The 18,080-nt window shown below is 37.7% G+C and overlaps 1 protein-coding gene across 5 annotated transcripts in view; it reads left to right on the top strand.

Moving 5' to 3' along the window:
- The window catches only part of BAZ2B (bromodomain adjacent to zinc finger domain 2B), a 127,517-nt gene that overhangs the window by 2,772 nt on the left and 106,665 nt on the right, over positions 1–18,080 (top strand). The gene's annotated exons all lie outside the window — the stretch shown is intronic.

Raw genomic sequence — 18,080 nt, 5'->3', positions numbered from 1 at the left:
AGGATAAGTAGTTTCAGAAAATGATAGTACACTTGATGTCTCATACCTATAATAAACTACATACATGTTTTTGTCACAATGCTGCAAAATCAGTAAACTGCATGGTATTAAGAAAATGGTAGCCAAGGTAATTTTTGTGAAGTGTGTATAGGGGAAGATTAGAATTTAAGGGATCTCTTTGATGTTCAAGAAATTTTATGTTCACTCCAGGCAGGGGGTATTTGTTTAATCATAGATCGTACCTATTCCTTGGAAGCAGTGGAGTAGTAATATCAGGCTGTGATGAATTTCTTCATAAATAGAACTCTCTGGAGAGTAAAAAATGTTTCTTCAGAGGATTAGGCAATGTTCCCTTTTCACTACTGACCCGAAGTCTGTTTTGAATGGCACTAAATAAGGTTTTGACATTAATGGATAGGGAAAATACACTGGAATCATGGTACTGGTGTTTCTCTTCCTTTTTTCTTTTTTTTTAATTTTTATTTTTATTTTTTAATCTAAATGCCACAGTGCTGGATTCTGTACAAGTCAGTGTTCCCACAAAATATTTTTTTTAAAGAGTTGCTCATTTAGATTAATGTAGGCTGTCAATAACATTGTAAAATTATTTGAATACTGTTAGGGAAAGGATAACTAAATACATGCTTTGTACCTTTTGGTGGTAAATGGTTGATTTTCATGAAGGTGTATATTAATTTCATGTAATAAGATGCTATGCATTTTCAAAAGATAAATTAGCAATATTTTTATATTATGGAGGGAATAAGCATTGGCTTACCACTGTACATATATTTGATCTGTGTACTGACCTTAGGAAAAGAAAGTGCTACAAGACTGGATTTTTTTTTTTTTTAATTATTATTTAGTCTTTTTGGGAGACACTGAAAATGCAAACAAAGTAATGGAAATCTTTCTTTTTAGGTCCTGTTGCCCTTCTTCTCATTTTCTTTGTTTGAATGTTTATTGTAGAACTACAGTGTAAAGGAGCAGATGTTTTGCAAAACATCCTGATGTGTTGTTTTTTCTTATGGGAGTGCATAACTGTTCCTTCTGATGCATCGACTTGACAGCTGGCTGATTTCATGGAACTGCTAAGAAGCCATTAGTGGTGTCATTGAATTGAAACAGAACAGTCACTCCCAGCTTGAACTGCAATTGTTAATGTCTTTGTTGCTACTTTTCTGTTCCTACACAAGATGGGGAATATCACAGCAGCAAAGAAAAGGAAGTTTGTGTTCCCTGTCTCATCTCTGTGAATTAGGGAAAGGAGGCATTAATACTTGACTGCTTTAATTTTGCAATATTCTTAGAATGGCATATTTGGGATTGAGAGATCTTGGCTGCTGGGCTGTAGACTTAGCATAACCAAAAATGCAGTTTGCTACACACACCCTGACACAGTAAGTGTCCCACAGTCCAAATTACTTCATTGTGATGCCCACCCCTGAGTCCCCCCCAGTGCCTAATATGGGTGTCTTTAAATAAAATCAGATAAGTTTGGTTTTTTTTCTTTAATAGAATAGAGTATTCTAATAGGATATTCTTATTTTAATAGAGAATCACAGAAGAGTGGTACTTTGTGTTTTTATCACTTAGAAAATCTGGTCCAATGAAGATTCCCAGAGTCTGCCAGTTTTCTCTCAAGTGTGGTTCAACTTTTGAGTGAATTTTGGTTTAATGCTGTACAAATTATGTCATACCACATCATAAACTAGTTCCTGATTGTAAAATGCATCAGAAGAAACACACAGGTATCAAGGGTAACAGTGGTTTTGTGCTTGTTGTATAGTTTACTATATTTTGCCAGTGCTCAGAATGTTGTAAATGTGTGTTGGTCAACATATTTCCAAGAAATTGAAATCTTGTGGTGAAGATAACATTGTGCAGAATTCAGAATTTAGGTACAGATGATCTTCCCCACCGCGTCAAAGAAGGAAATGAAACATCTTCTTTGTGACTGTCATTTACACTTAGAAAAAATTTTTGTTTCTAATACTGCATTTTTGCTTTTAAAATGATTTTCGTTGTATTCTTTCTGTGCGGTGCTAGAATGAAAGTGCATCTTTAAGGAGTTCTTTGCTGGTTACTCTTTGCTGATGAGGAACAGAAACAAGGATGCTGTGTTAGTAAGATTAGAGAAAATAAATCCTTTCCCATCCTACTCCCCCAATCTTAGCCTGCTTTAAAAAAAAAAAAAGAAGGAAAAAGGCAAAACCAATTTAATGTGGAGTAACCAGAAGATTTGCATAAGGAAAACAGTAGGTTTGCATAATTTTCTTGGGGGTGTGTGTGCGTGATTTCTTGGTAATTTTATGAAGGTAAGAATATATTAGTTTTGCTCTTACACAGATAAAGACTGATGTGGAGAGGGATTTAGTCGTTTAACAACATAACAAGAAGTTGATGGTAGTGGTAGAAAGAAAAGCTGCCTATGCTGACTTTAGTTTGTAGCATTCCCGGTAAATGTCTCCTTAAAAACTGAAATGTGTGGTTTATTGTTCTGCAAAGAGTAATACTACTCAAATAGATAAGTTGAATGTACATTGTTGTTGAAAGAAATTGGGACCAGGTTTTCAGCCAGCCTCTGCAGAAAGGCTAAGCAAGATGTAGTGTTTGTCTGTTACTTTGTTTCTTAATCATAGGATTTTAAGGAGAGAAAAAAAAAAAGTTAAAATTTTAATCCAATTAGTACATGGTTTCAATTATTAGCTGTGTTAAGTTCTTGCTTACTCTTTTATCTCTTTACTGCCCTAAATTTACAGTTACATAATGCCATGGTCTTCAGCCATTCAGTTTTAAAAGCCTTATACAGAAGTCCCTTTGAGATTTAAATGGAAATAACAACAACAAAAGTGCTAATTTTACAGTAACATTTTGATTTTTTTGTTTATTTTCGGGGGAGGGAGGAGAAATTGTGATTTATCTTATTGGAGTATTGGCATTTCGTTAGATTACCAAGTGAAAGAAACACATTCAGCAAGTGAGGAAATCGTGCTCGTTTCAGTTTTTTTTTTAATGTAGCAACAAAGAAAAGCTGATGCGTGGGTTTTTTGTTTTTTTTTTCCCATGCTTAGTTTAACAGAATTAATTTATGGATTTGACAAAATTTGTAATACAAATTTCTTTATTTATGTGAATGTTTTTCAGATCGGAGGAGAAAAGACAAATATAAAAGCAAGTATACTTTTTTAAACCTTGGCTAGTGACAGATGAGCTCTCAGATACAAGTCTGTGAAAGTATGGACTTACAAAAAGATGTGCTGGGCTTGTCAGTGTCCATTCCCTTCTTTCAGGATGATGCCTGTTGCCATTAATGTGAAATCTCTCCCATTGCCTTCCTACTCACGCCCAGTCAGGGCCTCACGAATGTCTTGTTTTCTCTGTGTAAAGGACATAAGACTCTCTTTTCACTTGATGTAGGTCAGGCATTGTAAAGAGCTGAATGGGTTAAGCCTTGGTAGTTTGCAAAAAGAGATTGCAGAGATTTTTCCAGCCCCTGAAGGAGGAATCACACAAAACATTCACATTCAAGCTACTAAAAATGTAAAGGCACCATCTGAAAAACTGTCTACCTGATGGACTGTTTACATTAGTAATGGTCTCATTGAAATCAGCGGTTTAAAGTCTTGTCTCAGGTAATGTTTGCAGTATAAAATATTAGGTTTAGAAATAATGCAGCAACCATCAGATAATGTGGTCTTCCTTTTGGAGGCTTACACAGAACTTGCTTCTCCTTTGGAATTGTTGGAAGGCATAATGAAGAATTTCCTTTTTTGATAATGGAGAACTCTGCCAGTGTTTTCTTGCAACTTACAGGAAGTGTAAGCTAGTTTTTGTTTACAGTATCTATTAAGTATGGTGATTTTAAGACACAAAGTACTATGTCTAGCTGTTTTTGAGCTAGAATCTGAGTTGTGATGCTGTTGGACAAGAAGGTAAAAGTTTGAAATCTTCTAGGGAGTATTTTTTCGTTTACTTTGAATACGTAGCTGTTTTTTTGGATTGTGATCCTATTAATCAATTTGTATTAGTGAATTAATGTTTTTTTTAATCCTTGAAAGATTTAATAAACAATGCATTGCATTTTATCAGAAACTTATGTTAGAACAGTGGTGTGTATTGTCCAAATATAATCAGCAAGATAACCCACAACCCCCTCCTCAGGCTTTTCTTGTACGAAAGAAAACCAGTTTGCCAAAAATTATCGCAGTGGTCTGTTGTGATAGGGACATAATTGTGTGGATTTTGCCCCATTTTCTGTTCTCACACTTTTCCACAAGCATGCGCTCGTTAATCAAAGACACCGTACTTCTGCTGAGGGCAGAGAGGTTCATCAAATTGGCAGCCAGTTTGGTGTAAGGAAGAGTGTACTGACGCTTTTAACGTGCTAGGACATAAATAAATCTAAGGTCTTTGCATGCAAACCCTGGAGGTTAATACTGCATAATTCAATGTCCTGTCTTTGTTTTTATGATGGATGCTTTTAAGTGTTTGAAGCTTGATGCAAGCCTTCAAGCGGGTCAGGGCTGACCATCTGATTGGCTGAAGCAAAAAAGCGTTAGCTTGGCAGAGGGGTTTTCGTCTATGCTGTAGAGGGCTTTTTTTTTCTTTTTTTTTGGCTGAGAGATCATTGTTGTATTGCTTGAGCTGTTATAGGAAAGTTCTAGAGATTGACAACCCCTGCTGTGCTAATGGACTGAGTGCATGAAATGCCGATAGTTTGGTCCTGTGTGTTCTGAAGCTTACTGCTATTTGTATCCTTAACAGAGCTAACATGTAGAACAAGCAAAAACTACTGGGATTTCCCTGTAGAAATAGTGCTGGGATTTGGCTTTAACATGAATTGGTTGCATATTCATAATTTAAGAACAGCTGCTTACAGCAAGCACACAGTCATTTGCAAGCTATTATAAACCATTCTACTCACACATGGAGGCTGTGCTTAAGGTTTTTTTTTCTTCGTTTTTTTTATTGATCTACCTGCATTTGAAATCTGGTCACTGCAGCCACACAGGCCTTTCATTTTAGTTGTAATGGCATCATGGAACAGCTTCAGTATTAAATACTTAGTTTTAACTAAACGCTGAATAAAATGATAAACTGCGGGCTTAGAAGAAACAAAATGTAAGGGTGAGCAGCAACATACATCTTAAATACAAAATCTGGTTATGTAAAGCAGCCTAAAAAAGTAACATCAACCAACCTTTGTAGTCTTTTGGTAGCTTTTGTTGTTCTGAGTAAGAAATATTTTTGAGGTTTACCCAGGGTTGCCTTGTAATAGTTGCTGAAATTTGTAGGTTTTTTGTGTATTGTATGCCCAGTGCTTTTGGAAGAAAACTTGGAAAGTGTAGCATGTGATTATATTACACGAAAAGATGGTGTATTAAAGTAGTAGTAAGCACAGTCTTGCTGAGCATCATATGGGAAAATAGTGGATGTATTAGAAATGACGGTACTCTTACATGGAGAAGTCATCTGTCATTATAATGTGAAAAATACATACTTGGAAATATTGGTTAGTAATACATATAGGGTGTATTATTAAAGTTGACACCTCCCATCCCCCTTTTCAGTTTTGCTTTTCCGGGTTAGAAATAAAGTGAGCATTTCCACTAGTTTATACACTTACTTTGGTAACTTTTCTGTATCTTTGTTTGCACTAGTGACTGGAACTTCTAAAAGGAGAATTATACTTTTTACTGTAAAAATCAGCTTTCTGAACATCCCGTGGGAATGAAAGCCCAAAATGCCCAGTCTCGCACATCTTTTGATCCAGTATGTTGTAAGTTACTACCTCATAGCCTGGCAAAAGAAAAATTGTAAATAAATTCTTATGTCATATATATGGATCCAGAAGATGGGAAGCCATTAAAGAAAGTTCCTTACTGTGTTAGTTGTCAAGTTAAAAATATAAGTCATGCATGTGTGAGGTTTTGTTATTTTTTTTTTTCTCCAAGTTGTATCAGTTGATTTAATAAAAGATACTATCACTCCCTACAGCTGTGGCCTTTTCTAAGCAACTGTTAAGAAATGCAAACCAGTATTTTTCCATTGCAGCTCTGATGAGTTTTCATCCTTGGAGTTACCCGTAAGCACCTCACTACTTTTCAGTGTTGATGAAAGAGCTAGATCAGAGATGATAGTTGAGACTACAACTGTATGGTTTAGGAGAAAAGTGAGGCAGAAGAGAGCTCAGTAGTTAGATCTTCTGAGGACCCAACCTCTACAACAGCTACAATGCCAGAAACGTACACTTTTATCACAGTTACAGGAGCTTCCAAAGCAAGGAGAATTCGTTTTCACTTCCCAAGCTAATATTAGAAACAACAGAGAGTCCTATTTAGCTCTTTCAGGGAAACAACTTTTAAGTGAGAATCTAAAGAAGTAAATGCTAACACCCCCATGCCCCCAGCACTGAAGGGGAATAGTCTGCTTAGTAATCATTGACAACATCAGACAACAGCAGACAGTGATTGAATATTTTTTTTTTCATCATATTGTCAATATACAATATAGACCATGTTAAAAAGCTGCGGTTCCAAAGAAAGCCTGAGAAACGGGAAGAAAGTTGAGATTCAGAGTCTTGGTAAAAGGCAAAGGGTGTAGATTACTGGGGGGAAAAGTAAAACATTCCATCAGTTCTTCATCTTTCTGGCAACTTAGTAGAGGAAACACTTGGATTTAGTCATAGTCATACCTTGAATGTGTTGGAGAAGGATTTGGAGGTTAAGGTTTTGTTTGTTTGGTTGGTTTTTAATTATTTTTTTTTCACTTGCCAATTACTACCAAATAAAACCAATACTTTTTTTATAACTTACTTGCTACTTAATACATGTAAGAGTCTTTGAAGAAGTACATTTTAGGGAAAAAAAAAGAAGCTTAAGGGGAGAACAGGTTTCCCAGAGAAGTGGTAGAGTCACTGTCCTGGAAGTGTTGAAAAACCATTTAACATGATTTAGTGGTGGTCTTGGCAGTCCTGGGGTAACAGTTAGACTTGATAATCTTAAAGGTCTTTTCCAAACTAGCTGATTCTATGATTCTAAGAATGTATTTCTAAAATGACGACTGTTACTGAAGGTGCTTTATTGTTTGGCATTTAAGTGTGATATTAGCACTATGTTTTTCTGTAGTTGTCATCTTTATTTTCTTTTCTAGAAGTGCTTTTCAAGCCTTATTTTCCCCCCTAAGGTTTAAATGTTAAAAGTTGTCTTCACTGAACGCTATGTGTTTTTGAACAGGAGTGGGAAATATTCCATAGTTGAGCCTTGTCCACAGGGTTAGTTTTGGACTAGTCTTTTATGGCTGCATGAAGAAGTTCCTGAGAAGGAATTCACTTACTTTAGGGTCGAACTAGTGTTAAGTGCAATCAGTTATAAAATGCCCCCAGTTATAAAATGCCCCTTCTGGCATTAGGAACTGAAAGGAACAGATTACGCTAGGTCATATTTTTTTATTTTTTTTTGGTATGTGATAATGATACAGAGCAGCTTGAAATACTTTCCTGTTTTTTTTTTTTTTGAGAGATGTTTTCTGTGTGTCAAGCTGTTTCTGATTATCTTTGAGGTAAATTTATAATCTTTTGACTCTTGCAGTTGCCATAAATTTTCAGTGTTAACAATTGTGATGTAATGGATACACAGCATATTGCAAAGTTTATTGTGTTGATATAAGTGGTTTATACAGAGTATCGTTTAAATGTAGCCTACAGTCTTTTTGCAGTCATGGAAATGAATTATGTATTGTGAGAGATCTGTTAATAGTGTAAAGACTTCATAATAAAACAGGCATGAAGGGGGGACAGTCACTTTTTCTTTTCCTCTGAATGCTTAATTTATATAATTATTGTAATTTTGGTATCTTGTGAAGTGCTTTAAATAAATGAGCAATCATCTTATGAAATGATCTGTGTTATATGTTCGTAGAATGAGAGAATGGTTTGTGTTGGAATGGACCTTAAACACCATCTTAGTTCCACCCTTTCTGCTGTGGGCAAGGACACCTTCCAGTAGACCAGGTTGCTCCAAGCTCATCCAAGCTGGCCTTGAATAATTCCAGGGATGGGTCAGCCACAGCTTCTTGGGCAGCCTGTTCCAGTGTCTCATCACCTTCACAGTAAAAAACTCCCAATGCCTAGTCTAGATTTCCCCTTTGTGAGTTTATAAGCCCTTCCCCTTTGTCTTATCACTACAGGCCTTTGTAAGCAGTTGTAAAATGTTGTAGGAGACATTTAGAATGCAGGCAAGTGGCATTTCCCAATACGCTTGGTAAAGCCAAGTTTTTTGTTTTTTTTTTTCCTTAATCTATTGCCCTCAACAGAACTGGCCTGTATTCTGTTAATTTTATAAAACTTGAAGAATGGTTCATTCTTCAGTATTTGTTATCCTTGTTGCGTCCAGCAGCATAAGCAATAATATAGATAATTTGAGTGCTAGGATAGTTAGGTGATTTGTGTAAATCTTGATGTTCATTATATTATGTTATATTTGTACACAGAATCCTGTTCTTTTGTTTAACAGACCCTTACAAATGTCTGTTTCTATATATAATTTGAGTGCTTCATAGCTCAATAACCTGTAGTTTTCTGCAAAATTTTGCTTAATTTTTAAAGATCTATTTGAGTGCCAGATTTCAAGTCTGATTCTTTGTAATAGTCCCTTCAGAGTTTTTAGGAAAATGCCATATGCTAACTTTTGGGGGAGACCCATGACAGAGAAGGTGATCCAGAAATAGTAAATCAGTATTCCTGGTCAAAAATAACGCTGCAAGTTATAATATGTTGTTTAGCAAGAACTGCTGATTGAGGAAAGCAGTGACAAACTCTTAAATGTATTTGGTTTTTTATGTTTTTTTTTTGTTTGTTTTTTTTTTTTGTCAGAGGTGTTTCAGAAGAATGTTTGAGGTATGCAGTAGTTGATGCTTAGATGTAAAAGCTGCATTTTATTATGTTAGGACTTAGCCAGCCTGGAGATGCACAGTGACCCCTGTTTGAGTACAGCATTAGATGGGTAGGTAGTTCTTGCCAGCCTAATGGAAATAAAACAACAGTTTGGAGAAGTTACCTGTGTTAGTTATGTTACTTATGATCTCAGAATGTTAATGGTAGAAATCAAGATTCGTGTGTCATTTTGGATGTGCAGTGATCTAGTACTGTGTTGAAAGGTTTCTCTGGCTTGATAAGAAGGGGTAGTTGCTCATGTGACTTACTGTCACATTTTTTAATTGGTATTTTTTAATTCTAAACTTGATGATGGTCTGCTTGGAGAAAAATGTAGGATGACAGCAAGTAAGTGACTGGTACTTATGAGTTGTTTGCTTGTCTTGCTAGCCGTGGAAAGACATTCACAGAATCAGTTAATGCCTATTTTTCAGGACAGAAGTATTCAAACTTAACCTGTTGCTCTGAAAAAAAGGGCATAATGGGCCTTTCATTTTGTGTTTCTTCAATTTCTTTTGCAGTTGGTGTGGTGATCAGGTCTGTCTAGACCTGAGTCCATTGGCTGTAACCTTGCAGTATAATAATAAAAGTTTATTGAATATACATATTAGTGTTTATGAACAGAAAAATGCAAAACTGACTCTAAAATATTTCATTATGTAGGTAGAAGGGCATCAGATTACTTCATGTATATGCGCAGTTTTGTAAAAAAATTAACATTTCACCAAATGCTGTGTAGATTTTGGTTAACTGAAAATTTGACTTAGTAAATTTTATTCTGAAAGTGCAGCAACCACATGCAGATTAGAAGTGAGTTAAGATCTCACACTAGTTAAGACCTTTTGAGCTGTTGCAAACAGTGTACTTCATGGAACATGTTCATTTCTGCTGTTGGGTAGTTTGTCTTTACAATGAGTGATGTCACATTTTTTGATTGCTTGGTTATGTTGCGGGATTTTTAAAATTATTTTAATAGTATGTGATTTGACAGGAGCTTATAGGGTACAGGCTGAGTTTATCTGTTAAAGAAAAACCACCATGCTTACAAAAGATCAAACTGAACTGGAAGTGTCTTGGAAACTAAGTGGCTGTATGAAATTAATCACTGATGAGTTTGAAGTAATGCACATGGAGCAGAGAGGAGCAGGGAGAATAGCATGAAATAAACATACACTGTAATGGGTTCTAAATTAATTACCTGCCATCACGTAGAGATATTGGAGTCATAATGCATAGTTCTGTTAAAAACATCTGTTCAGCAGCAGTTGCAATGCAAGTTTGACACATTACTGGGGGAGGAAAAATAAAAAGACAAACCAGAAAATATTGAGGACATATTAATTCAGGGCACCTTGTCAAGTAGAATAAAAAGCAAATAAAACTGAAAGGAATCATCAGTTTTGGAACACTTTCCATTATGAGATGAGAGTATATAGAAATCTTCAGCTTGGGCTATGACCGAGTGCTGTGAATTCATGTTTGGAATAGTAACGTAAATAGAAAACAAATTTTTCTTGCATCTCAGATGTGACTGAAATGTAACACTGGAACGAATAAAACCAATTTGGTTTATTAACATAAAGCAAGAAGTAGCCCTTTTCACTTTCTGGTGGGCTGCACTGTGGAATGATGTTTGGATGCTCTGGAGGGCAAAATTACAACACACTTCGAATGATTAGATACATTAATAGAAGATGTGTTTATCAGTGGCTGCTGAATGTGGTGATTGAAATGCAGTGTTAGTTTATTAAATCTTCATATCTCTGCTCTCTTAGAGAAGGATATATACCTCTGTTCTTTCTCAAAATGTTTATTACTTGTGTAGATGGTCCTTTTTTTCTGAATTAGTTGTTGTTTTCATTTTTGTTAATATTTGATGTTTTGCATCTTTGATATGTAGGTGGAATAATAAGGATGCCAAAAATATGAACATTCTTCTAAGACTTGAATTAATACAGAGTTATGTGAGGGATTGAGAAGTAATCAGCTTTAGTTTGTGATTGTTCGCCACAGTTTTTTCAGTCATCACTGATTATCCTGTCCTTTATTCTTGGATCTTTACGGTGCTCTTTTTGCATTGAGTTTGTTAATATGTGTTCTTCCATTAATATAATGCAGTACAGAATAACTTTATGTACTTATTTTCAGTCTTACAGATTTTTTTCCATATCCCTTTTTCCTTCTCTCTCTCTGCGTGTGTGCATTTAGTCTTTGGGTATATAATGTGTGATATTTGCAAATTCAGTTTTTACCTAACCCCTGCCATTTAAGTATTTCTTTACCTTCTCTCCAGCTCTAGGAAATTCTGCGGAAGAAGGTATTTTTGTTCTGCTTCTTGAAGAAGTTCTCCTAACGCCATAGCTGATGAGTGTCGTGGTTTAAACCATGTGTTTCTAAAATAGTCTAGATCCCAAAATATTGTCAAAATTGGAAGGGGAGGGATGAAGATAGCACATTCCATACCTAGTCCTTAGCCCTAATGTGTATATTTTACACGGATCAGAAACAGCCGTGAACTGCATGTTGTGGTGTTGCTAATATTAAGTAAATATTGGTATATGTAATCCTCTCGAGCTAGAGTTTCTAGCTGGAAACATGGTGGGAAAAAATAGAATCCTCGAAGGTTGTAGGCTGGAATTTCCAGGGTCAAAGGAGAAAAGCATTCAGAAGAAATGCTTTAGCCCAAATGCATAAACCAAAGGGATCCCTTAATTTTGCTGGCAGAGAGACATGATTAAAGTTTTGCCTGATCAGCAACCTCTCTGTTTTCTCTGAGATGGTGGCCAGGTGTAACTGTGACTGAGTAGTACTTGCTGAAAATACTTTGGATTTAATCTCTGCTGCTTGTGGCAATTCAGGGCTGAGCTTCTCAGAAACAAACAAAAAAAAAAAAGACCCAGAGAAAACAGAAGCTATTTCTGTTCTGGAGTAAGTGTGGGACAAGCTCATTTGTTATGGTGCCAGATGTGCATGATCAAGTAAGTGGCAACTATGTGTATGGCAGTATATGTATCTCTATCTATATCATAGAATCATAGAATCGTTAGGGTTGGAAAGGACCTTAAGATCATATATATATATATATATATATATATATGTATGTTCTTACATACAAAGGGGGAAGAAGGAAGAAGGATTTTGCTGGATGAAGAGTTTTCATGCTGTGCAGGCTCTTTTATAAATGAAGAGTTTGATGCTTCAGAGCATACTTCTATGGTTATTTTCACAGACTTGTTTTTGACTTCTAACACAGGACCTCTAACATTGTAATTTATGTGCTAGCTTTTATTTTTTTTTATTGTGAAATAGCACTTCTGTCCTCTGTTGTTGTTGATCCTTTTTATTTTATTTGTTTTTCCTGATGCCACATCAGTTACCATGGGAGCAAAGACAGAACTGGAGAGCTAGCAGTCAGCAACTGAACTGTCTGACTTAAGTTTCTCCTTCTCTTTCCAAGGGAACAGATGATTTATAGGGAAGGATAAAGTAAATACTTAAATTACTCTGGCAACTTCTGCTTTACCTTTTTGTTACTTATTTGACTTGGAAAAAGACCACTTGTGAATGGACTGGGTTCCTACAGGCCTCAACTGTTAACCCTAGACTAATTTTATTAATTCCTAAGAGCACTGACTACACTGTTCTGTTGTAGGCTTCTTTTGTTTGTTTTGTTTTGGAGAACTTTGGAAAGTATAGACTGTTTGCTTTGGTGCATTTGAATAGATGTTACATTTGAATATTTCTCTTTGACAACTGGAACTGAGCCTTCATTTAAGCTTTGGATAGTGTGTGGTAGTTGTTTGTGTATTGCCACATATACACATTTAAATATTTGGACCACAGAATTACAAAATACAACATTTTCAGTGTAGGTAATGCATATCACAGCTGTGACGTAACAATTTACATATTAGAGGTAGAAGTTAAAAGCACATACTAGAAAAATAACAAGAAAATCCAGTTCTTCTGTAGATTTGGAATCCTGAATTTTCCTCACAAGAGTTAAAGTCTCATCTGAAACAATGTCAGAAGTGCTGGAATGAATTTTTTACAGGAGAATTTTCATTAAGACTTTGCAGCATGTTGTTAGGATTTCGGTTTAAAAAGGAGGGGTTTTTTTATATGTAAGAAGCTCTTTTAGAAAAAGGCTTTATGTCTTGTACGTGTGTTAAATATGTTTTTATGTGAACAAACTTTATGAACTTTCTGAAAAGGTCTTCAAAACTGAACAGAATTTTAGAAATTGGAATAATGTGAAACTACCAGTAAAAACATCACAAATTGCACATATTCCAGAGAAGGGCCACGAGGATGATCAGGGGACTGGAGCACCTCCCATATGAAGACAGGCTGAGAAAGTTGGGGCTGTTCAGCCTGGGGAAGAGAAGGCTGCGTGGAGACCTCATAGCAGCCTTCCAGTATCTGAAGGGGGCCTATAGGGATGCTGTGGAGGGACTCTTCATTAGGGACTGTAGTGATAGGACAACGGGTAATGGGTTCAAACTTAAACAGGGGAAGTTTAGACTGGATATAAGGAAGAAGTTCTTTACTGTAGGGGTGGTGAGGCACTGGAATGAGTTGTCCAAGGAGGCTGTGAATGCTCCATCCCTGGTGATGTTCAAGGCCAGGTTGGACAGAGCCTTGGGTGACACGGTTTAGTGTGAGGTGTCCCTGCCCATGGCAGGGGGGTTGGATCTTAAGGTCGTTTCCGACCTTAACTATTCTGTGATTCTATGATACAGGTTAGTTACTTGGCCAATAGAAGTTATTTTCAATGGGAAAACATTGTGATAGCAGTGTAGTAAACAACAGAACTGTTAGGTGAGAAGTAGCGATTTCCTGTAGATCTGAAAATCCCTGAAAGACAAACCACTATAGGTGTCAACTCGAAGAGCATGCTGGTAGCATTATATTAAATGGAAATGAAAAATGTCCTATCCTAAAGACTTTACACAACATTGCTAGTAAGTTGGAGTTAAATTTGCTAATGTGTTTGGCTGGAGTAATAAATAAAAATGTTGAAACTACTCATGTCCCATGGGGCTTACAGTAGCTGAGGCATAGAGTTTGCATCTGGGTTAGAGGAAGCCTGTTCTAACTTGTCCTTAAGAAAAGGCTAAAAGAGGCCACCTGCTATATACAGTTCTCAGCCTGTTTTCCTTCTGGTTCACCTTTGAAAGGAGATCATTAAAACGCGTCAGAAACTAGTGTAAACATGTTGCTCTTAGTTGTCTTTTTTTTTTAGTGTGGCAGGTAACCTATCAGTGCTGTCAATGTGAATGACACAGTACTAACAAACCATGTTTTGGGGGTAATTGTTCTCTGAAATGCAGCTTTAAAAAGAAATATACCTCAGAATTATACTTGCTATGACATTGCTCCTTGATTCAAGAAAGGCTATGCATTTATTCCCAAATTGTGTTTTAGTTAAGGAGATAAACTAGGGAAGGCTCCTGCTGAACCTGTTGTTCATGAACAGAGAAGGATTTGTGGGTGATGTGGTGGTTGGAGGCCATCTTGGGCATAGCGACTGTGAGTAATGGACAGTTTTCAATTCTTGCAGAACTAAGGATGGGCAGTCAGCAGAATTGCTGAGTTGGACTTGTAGAGGGCAGGCTTTGGCCTGTTGAGGAGACTGGTTTACAGAGTCCATTGGGAAACACTCTTGAAAGACAGGAGTCCAGGAAGTGCAGGAGCAGGCTGTCCCCATGTGCCGAAAAATGATCCAGCAGGGAAGATGTCTGGCCTGGCTGAACAGATGAACAGAGAGCTTTGGCTGGAACTCAGGGACAAAAAAAATACGAGTTTACGACCTTTGGGAGAACGGGCAGGTAATTCAGGAGGATTACAAGGATGCCACGAGTTTATGCGGGGCGAAAATTAGAAGGACCAAAGCCCTTAATCTGGCTACTGCTGTAAAAGACAATTAGAAATGTTTGTATAAATAAGTTAGTAACAAAAGGAAAGCTAAGGGCAGTCTCCGTCCTTTACTGGATGTGGGGGGAAACATAGTTGTAAAGGCTGAGGTACCTAATGCCTTCATTGCCTCAGTCCTTAATATTATCCAGCCCCCTGAGCTGGAAGACAGGGACAGGGAGCAGAATGAAGCCCCCTGTAGACCAAGGGAAGATGGTTAGTGACCTGCTACACCATACACAAGTCTATAGGGCAGAGTGTTGTCCCGGAACTGGCAGAAATGCTCACTGAGCCACTTGCAATCATTTATCAGCAGTCCTGGCTAACTGGAGAGGTCCCAGTTGACTCGAGCCTAGCAAATATGATGCCCGTTTGTAAGAATGTCTGGAAAGAGTATCCAGGGACCTACATGCCTGTCAGTCTGACCTTGGTGCTGGTTATGGAGCACCTGAGTGTCATCATGCAGCATGTACAGGACAACCAGGTGATCAGACCCAGTCAGCACAGGTTTATGAAAGGCATGTCCTGCTTGACTAACGTGATTGCCTTCCATAACAGGGTGACCTGCTTTGTGAATGAGGGAAACTTGTGGATGTTGTTTACCTGGATTTCAGTTAAGTCTTCAGCAGAATTTCCCACAGCATTCTCCAGGAGAAACTGGCTGCTCACAGCTTGGTCAGGTATACTTTGGTGAATGAAGTTAAATCCCATTCCCATTGGCAGCTGGTCAGACATAAGTGGTGGTCCCTAGGGCTCAGTCAGTTCTGTTTAATGTATTTATTGATGATCTGGATGAGGGGATTGAGTGCACCCACAGTCAGTTTTCAGATGACACCAAGATAGGCAGGAGTGTTGATCTGTAAGTGTAGGAAGGCTTCACAGAGGGATATGGTCAGGCTGGGTTTATGGGCTGAGGCCAGTTGTAGGAGGTTCAACAAGGCTGTGCCAGATCCCCATGTAACAGCTCCATGCAACAGCCCCATGCAGTGCTCCATGTTTGGGGAAGAGTGGCTGGAAAGCTGCTTGGTGGAAAAGTGCCTAGAGATGTTGGTCAGCAGTGGCTGGACATGAGCCACCTTGTGCCCATGTGGCCAAGAAGGTAAATGGTATCCTGGCCTGTGTCAGAAATAGTGTGGCCAGCATGACTAGTGTAGTGATTGTCTTTCTCTCTGCACCTTGAATACTGTGTTCAGTTTTGGGCCCCTCACTCCAAGAAAGGTGTTGAGGTGCTGGAGCAGGTCTAGAGAAGGACAGTGGAACTGGTGAAGGGTCTGGAGCACAAGTCTTATGGGGACCAGCTGAGGGAACTGTGGTTGTTCAGCCTGGAGAAAAGGAGGCTTAGGGGAGACCTCGCTCTGTACAGCTACCAGAAAGGAGATTGTAGTGAGGTGGGGGTTGGTCTCTTCTCCCAAGTAACAAGTGATAGGACAAGAGGAAATGGCCTCAAGTTGTTCCAGGGGAGGTTTAGATGGGATATTAGGAAAAGTGTCTCCTCCAGAATGGTTGCCCAGCGCTGGAGGAGGCTGCTGAGGGCAGTGGTGGAATTACGATCCCTGGAGGAATTTGAAGGACATGTACATGTGGCGCTTAGGAACATGGTTTAGTGTGGATGTGGCAGTGCTGGGTTAATGGTTCAGCTCTGTGATCTTAAGGGTCTTTTCTAACCTGAATTATTCTGTGACTCTTAAAGGTGCTTTTTTAGTTGTCATTTATATTCCTTGAATTGGGGTGTGCATCTGCTAGAAGAAAACTTAAGCAGTATATATTGATCTCAGGTGACCCCACTGCACAAGTTTACCATTGGGTGTAGTGCACCTATCATAACTCAGATGAAGTTAGATTAAGCCAGTACATCTTAATTCTGAAGATTTAAGTGCATGCTTGTGTTCATGAACAGGCATTGACCTGTGACACTTAAAGGAGCTAAGCGTGTAAAATTGTTCGGCAGAATTTCAGCCTAAAATTGGTCAGTGAGTGGGCTCTTTCCATGATTCAGTAATAACACAAATGCTATTTTAATTACTCAAGGAATTTTTTTTCTGTCTTCAAAACATAATACTTATACTTTTCTCATTAAAAACCATTTATCAGATTACTTGTCAGATCACTGGCTGATATTTTCTTTACTATGACAAATGTTTTAGCCTACTTAAGCTGAGCCACAGTCAGAAGAATGTAGGCTGTAAAAAAAATTTTAGGCATGTTCCAAGTTTGGTTAAGCGTTTTACATGTAACTACCTTTTACAGACACAATTGTTAGAGAAAGAAGGAAAGTAGTATATGTGGCTGTACATCCAGTAAATAGGATAGTGTTTTGAACAGGGTAGTACTAAAGCTAATAAGCTTTGTACTTAAAAGTTTGGCTTGGGTGCATGTATGCTATTCACATTTTGATTCTTAATGATGTGGTACCATTCCAATTAAAAAGCTGCCCATGATGCATGGAGTGGCATTAGTTAAAAATCAAAACATACTTTGAATACTGATTCTACATAATGTTGATTTTTGAGAAACCTAAAGTAGTTATTGTCATGGACACAGAGCCTCGTTAGCCTTGGAGTTGCAGGTTGGCTTCCATTTGCACACTATTATAAACAGAGATTGAACTCAAATGCTGCTTATGAAATGGAACAAGTAATTACTGGTAAAACTCCACTGCTTCTAGAATGCTTCTGGTTACTGCTAATTATGAAGAAGGGTCTTTTGTGGCTCTTTCCCTTTTAAGTACCTGTTGTCAACACCTGTAATAGTATGACCACACCGTATCTGTTCACCTGTTTGTCTGTGTGCCTGTCCATTCCATGCAGTAACTTTTGTTTGCCATTATTTTTCAGCCATAATTGAGACTAGGCTAGTCATTCAAAGAAAAACTTCCACATTTTGTGAAAATCAATTACAGCATTGAAGAAGATGGACAGTTTAGAGCTGCCAGCTGAGGAAATAGTAGGCAGTGTTAGCATTACCTCACCACTGCCACAGGCAGTTCTCAGGTGTCTCTGTGTGTGCACACTGTCCAGCAAGTGTATCTCCACTGTTGTCACTGTCCTTGCCAAGTGGGAAGTGGGTTTTTCAAGTGGGCTTGTTATTTCCTGGGGAGGATCTGGTTTATGGCAGTAGGAAAATAAAAAGACCATCATAATGCTGCTTACAAGAGAATTTTTTTCTGCCATCTCAAAAGTAGCATGAACGTAAGGAAACCTATAGTAAAAAGCTTTTGTGTGGTACCTTC

This window comes from Pezoporus flaviventris, unplaced genomic scaffold, assembly GCF_033815535.1.
Source record: "Pezoporus flaviventris isolate CSIRO_AGI_PZ_B2104156 unplaced genomic scaffold, CSIRO_AGI_Pfla_v1 ptg000001l, whole genome shotgun sequence".
Lineage (NCBI taxonomy): Eukaryota > Metazoa > Chordata > Aves > Psittaciformes > Psittacidae > Pezoporus > Pezoporus flaviventris.
This window is presented reverse-complemented; position numbering and strand designations above follow the sequence as displayed.